We start from the raw sequence: 6,693 nt of genomic DNA on the forward strand, positions 1-6,693 counted from the left end.
AAAGGTGTTATGATTTTGATTAAATAAATCCATTTAATTTTCAATTTAATTCTATGGAAAAAGACTCACAAGGACGCTGGTTAATATTAAATATGATTATTCAGGATCAAAAGATGTGCATTTTGAATCTGTATGGGCCAAATGTTGATGAACCTTCCTTTTTTGAAGAAATAAATGATATGTTGCAAGAACAACAAGGAGAAATTATTACTGTGGGGGACTTCAATGTTGCTTTGGATAAAGTTTTGGACCGAAAAGGGAATTTTTCGATGGATTATCATCCTCAATCTTTAAAAAAGATTCAAAATGTTATGGATGCATTTGATTTAATTGATATCTGGAGATTCAAAAATCCTAGGTTAGTACGGTATACATGGAGAAGACAAAACCAGACAAGTCGTATTGACTATTTTTTGATATAATTTTCATTGCTAAACAAAGTAACTGCAATATCAATCGATGATAAATTGCATTCGGATCATAATTGTATAGGATTAACTATTTCAATTGAATATAATACACGTGGACCCGGATATTGGAAGTTTAATCAAATGTTTCTACAGGATGATACATTTATTGAAAAAACAAAGCAATTTATTACTGACTTTTTTTAAAAACAATGTAGGATCATCAAACCCTCAAACAGTTTGGGAAGCCTTCAAATGTTGTTTGAGGGGATATGCAATTGCGTACTCTTCATGGAAAAAAAAAAACAATTTAAAATGGCAGAACAGGAATTAAAGAAAGAAATTGAGGACTTACATAAAAATATAGATGGTAATGATAATCCAACTAGTGAGCAACTACATTCCTTTACAGCCAAACAAGAAGAGTTAGCAGACTTAGTTGAAAAAAAATTATTGAAAAGTTATGACTGCAACAGAGCAATCTGGATGAAAAAAGGTGAGAAGTGTTCTAAATTCTTCTTAAATATCCAAACAAAAAATCGTTCCAAAAAGAACATTTCCAAGCTTATTAAAACAAATGGAAAGGTATTGAATACGCACACACCATTGTTGAAAGAAATGGAAAATTACTTTAAAAATATTTTTTCTAATCCGGTAATACCTCCTAAAACTACACATTTTTTTCCAGAAAATTATGAAAGAAAATTGAATTCTGAGGAAAGCCTTTTATGTGAAGGCCTCATTGGAGAGGAAGAACTTGTGGAAGCTGTTAAATCTTTTCATCCAGGGAAAACCCCAGGATTAGATGGAATACCCATTGAGGTTTATCAAGTATTTTATGAAGAGATTAAGAAACCGTTGCTTTCTAGTCTTAATTACTCATATAAAATAGGTTCTTTGTCCAACACTCAAACAGAAGGTATTATTTCTTTATTGTTGAAACAGGAAATAAATGGTCAGTATAAAGACCCAGTTTATCTTAAAAATTGGAGACCAATAACACTTCAGTGTTATGATGCTAAGATACTGGCAAAATGTTTGGCTACACGACTTAAGTCTGTTTTGTCAAATATTATTCACCAAGATCAATCAGGTTTCCTACAAGGAAGAAACATAGGAAATAATATTAGACAGTTATTAGAAATTATTGAAAATTATAATATGGAGAATAAAAGAGGCTTAATTTTTGTAGCTGACCTGGAGAAGGCTTTTGACAAAATTAGCTTAGATTTTATTTGTAAAAGCTTAGTTTTTTTCAATTTTGGCAACTCTCTATTACATTGGATCAAGACATTATATAATAAAACTAACTGTAAAATTATCAATAACGGATACATCTCTGGGACAATATTAAGAGGTCTAAAACAAGGGTGCCCTTTGTCTCCATACCTATTTATTATTGCTATGGAAATATTAGCGATTAAAGTTATATTGAATCGAAATATTGAAGGGCTCAGCAATAATAATATTGAAAGTAAAATAACAATGTATGCAGACGATACACGCTTCTTTATCAGCCCCAATCCTCATTGTTTGCGGAACCTCCTTGATCTTTTGGATATATTTTCACAGCAATCTGGGTTTAAGCTTAATTATGATAAATGTAAAATGTTAAGGATCGGAAATCTAAAGGGAACATCCTTCCGAATGGAATGCAAAGTGCCTGTTTTGTGGACAGATGGACCTGTTAACATACTTGGTGTTGTTGTACCAGAGATTCTGGAAGATCTATGCTCAGTAAATTATGATAATCGACTAAGAAAGCTGGACAAAATTATGCAACTATGGAAAGGGAAATCCTTAACCTTATATGGTAAAATATCTATTGTCAACTCGTTAATTATTCCTCAGTTTATTTTTTTGCTTTTGTCATTACCAGCTCCATCACAAAACTTCTTTAAGGTTTATGAACGTAGGGTCTTTGATTTTGTCTGGGACGGCAAACCAGACAAGATTAAAAGAAAGGTTTTGTACAATGAGTATGAATATGGGGGCCTGAAACTTCTCAACCTCGAAGCTATGTGTCTCTCTTTAAAAGCATCAATTGTTCCAAAGATGTACTTAAATACTGAGTGGTACACAAGTGTCCTGTTGGACAGAAAACATGTAATGTATCAAAGAAAATTGTATCCTTTTTTACAAGTGATCCCCTCCCATTTTTCTTATGTAGAAAGTCTGCTGGGAAACATGGAGGGGTTCATAAAGGAAACAATCCACTCATGGTGGTGTTTTCAATTTCATGTGCCAAAAAAAAGAGATGATATTTTGCAGCAGATAATATGGATGAACTCTAATATTTTAATAGATGGAAAGCCTTTCTTTTGGAAAAATATGTTTGAAAGAGGAATAATTTTTGTCAATGATATTATCAATGAGAATGGTAAAATTATGAAGTATGATGAATTTAGAACTATGTATGGTGATGCTTGTTCAAGCTTTTCTTTTAATCAACTAACTGGAGTAATTAGGAAAAGATGGAAACAAATAATTAATTATGGAACTACTAAATTACTAGTTTGTAAACCTCTAATAAGAAATTCTAGTTGGCAAAAAGGAACTAAAATTAATAAAAAAAATATATAATTTTTATTTAATAAAGAAATCTTTGAAGGCTGTCTCATATAACACATATGGAAAATAGGAGGACTTTTTTGACTGCCCGTTACCGTGGGATGCCATATTCAAACTAATCTACAAAACTACTATCGATGTGCAAAACCGTTATTTTCAAATTAAAATTATTTATAACTTCTTACCCACGGGGAAAATGTTAAAACTATGGAATATGACTGAGTCAGATGATTGCCGCTTTTGCTGTCAGGAATCTGAATCCACCCTGCATTTGTTTTGGTATTGTCATATTGTGTCTTCTTTTTGGGTGGAAGTTGAAAAAACGATTTGTTTATGAAGCTTGATATAGTTTCTGTTATTTTAGGAGAGTTTATTGACAAGCATGTCTTAGTCAATTTAATTATAGTACTTGGTAAAAGGTTTATTTTTAAGGCCAAAAATAGATATTCACTTAGTATTACTTTCTTTAAAACATTTATTCAGTATTTTTTAACTTTAGAAAGATACATGATTGACAACGATAATGATGCCAAAAAACATGAAAAAAGATGGGAAATCCTTAAAGGCTTATTATGAAAATGTAATAATCTTTATAGATATGCAACAACAGCAACATATATGCTATCTGTTGTTGTGTTCCCTATTTTTGAGTGTACAAAATGAAGGTGTGTGTTGAATCTGACTTGGACATAATATGGACTATACACAAATGCTTTTTATGAAAATTTAATTTTGTTTATAACTTATATGCAATCTGTTGTTTCCCTAATTTTTGTTGTTGTACATGGATGAGGGTGTGTGTTGCTGAGCCCACTTTGACATTGTCTGGACTGGACCTGGTTTTAAAAACCTTTTAGACAAGTCTAATTCCATTAACAACCTGGTCTGATGAAGATAAGGTTATTTTTTTTATTTTTTATTTTTTTAATAAAATAAAATGAGATTAAAAAAAAGGAAAACAATGACATTTTTTGGATAAAAAAGAAAGTAAAATCATATAAAACAATTACATAAAAAATAGTAATTAATGATAGTGTTAGTGGACCGGCAACACACACAATCATGTGTGTTTCAGGGACTGTGTCCCTTGCAGACTGTGTTATATATGTTGTGGGAACCAGCATTTTGGTAGCAGAAAGAAACAACCCTTTTTTGTGTGAGTCGGTGTGGCTGGGTGTGAATGGGGGAGGGAGGGGTTTTCTTTGGGGGGTTGATGCACTGATGGAAAGTGTATCTTGTGTGTTTTTGTGTTGATTTAATAAAAAAAAAAAAAATGTATAACAGTGCGAAATATTGCTCATTGTAGTGAGCTTTCTTGAACTATTTGGGAAAAAATATATGAAAATAACTACAAACTTTTTGAAAAATAAACAAGTGATTCAATTATAAATAAAGATTTCTACACATAGAAGTAATCATCAACTTAAATTGCCCCCTTTGGGGATTGTAATAGAGATCCATCTGGATTCATGAACTTAATTCTAAGCATTTCTTCACAAAAAAAAAAAATCTTTAACATCAATATTTATGAACAAATCTTGCTTCTAACACTGAATATTGCATTGTTGCAGTTCTTTTCATAGTTTATGAATTTACATTCATATTTTGTTGGAGTATTATTGAATACATATATTTATAAACGATTTTTGCATTGTTGCTATTTTTAGAATATTAAAAAAAAAATCTCAAGTACCCCCAGGGGTATGCGAACCCCCATTTGAGAACCACTGCTATAGAACACACTCACTAGTGAGTATCATCTGATGACGTCTTGAAGAAATCAATGCAGTCAAATGATAAAAACACTTTGTTATTAGTGTGTATTACTTGATATGTATCACTTTGAACGCTTTTGATGGACTCTCCCAGCAGCCAATCAGAGCACAGGAGTTGCAGTGACCGCCAACCCTCATGAGAATCCTCCTGGTTTGGAAAAGGGGAAAGGCGGTATAGCTCGGTTGGTAGAGTGGCCGTGCCAGCAACTTGAGGGTTGCAGGTTCGATTCCCGCTTCTGCCAACCTAGTCACTGCCGTTGTGTGTTTGGGCATGACACTTTACCCGCCTGCTCCCAGTGCCACCCACACTGGTTTAAATGTAACTTAGATATTGGGTTTCACTATGTGAAGCGCTTTGAGTCACTTGAGAAAAGCGCTATATAAATATAATTCACTTCACTTCACTATGCAAATTAATTCCTCACAGTGCAGCTGTCTCTCCCTCCACAGGCCCCGCCCTCTCCATCCCATCATTTATCATTATTTGCTGCACAACAAGAGTCCGCTTCTGAGTGCAAAGAACATGCTTGTTTCCAGCCAACTGGACGGCCATCTTTCCATTCATCAACACTTGACTCCCGGGAAGCAAAAGTTAAGATAAAGACTAGAGAATCCTGAGACATACTAAAACTTCAGCCCTACAAGATAAAAATGTGTTCTCATCAAGCTCACTCGGATACTTAAACAAAACACAACTTCAACTGAGCTGATGACTCACAACTGAAGATGAAGCCAAGAGGATGAACATGTTGATCTCTTGGATGTCAAGGAAAACACCAAACATGGAAGCTTTTTTTTTGATGAATTTCAATACAGTCAAAGCGATATTTTGAAATATCCATCCATCCATCCATTCATTTTCTACCGCTTGTCCCTTTCGGAGTTGCGGGAGCCTATCTCAGGTGCATTCAGGCGGAAGGCGCGGTACACCGTGGACAAGTCACCACCTCATCACAGGGCCAACACAGATAGACAGACAACATTCACACTCACATTCACACACTAGGGCCAATTTAGTGTAGCCAAACAACCTATCCCCAGGTGCATGTCTTTGGAAGTGGGAGGAAGCCGGAGTACCCGGAGGAAACCCATGCGGAGAACATGCAAACTCCACACAGAAAGATCCCAAAGCCTGGGATTGAACTCACAACTTTTGTCTTGTGAGGCACATGCACTAAGTATAAAACCAAAATAAACAATGGATTATTGGGGCGGTATAGCTCGGTTGGCAGAGTGGCCGTGCCAGCAACTTCAGGGTTCCAGGTTTGATTTCTGCTTCTGTCATCCTAGTCACTGCCATTGTGTCCTTGGGCAAGATACTTAACCCACCTGCTCCCAGTGCTACTCACACTGGTTTAAATGTAACTTAGATATTGGGTTTCACTATGTAAAAGTGCTTTAAGTCACTAGACCAGTGGTTCTCAAATGGGGGTACGCGTATCCCTAGGGGTACTTGAAGGTATGCCAAGGGGTACGTGAGATTTTAAAAAAATATTCTAAAAATAGCAACAATTCAAAATCCTTTATGAATATATTTATTGAATAATACTTCAACAAAATATGAATGTAACATCATAAAGTTTGAAAAGAAATGCAACAATGCAATATTCAGTGTTGACAGCTCGTTTTTTTGTGGACATGTTCCATAAATATTGATGTTAAAGATTTATTTTTTTGTGAAGAAATGTTTAAAATTAAGTTGATGAATCCAGATGGATCTCTATTACAATCCCCAAAGAGGGCACTTTAATTTGATGATTACTTCTATGTGTAGAAATCTTTATTTATAATTGAATCACTTATTTTTCAACAAGTTTTAGTTATTTTTATGTCATTTTTTTCTAAATTGTTCAAGAAAGACCACTACAAAAGAGCAATATTTTGCACTGTTATACAATTTAATAAATCGGAAACTGATGACATAGTGCTGTATTTTACTT

This window comes from Nerophis ophidion, linkage group LG05 (assembly GCF_033978795.1).
Source record: "Nerophis ophidion isolate RoL-2023_Sa linkage group LG05, RoL_Noph_v1.0, whole genome shotgun sequence".
NCBI classification, from domain to species: Eukaryota; Metazoa; Chordata; class Actinopteri; order Syngnathiformes; family Syngnathidae; genus Nerophis; species Nerophis ophidion.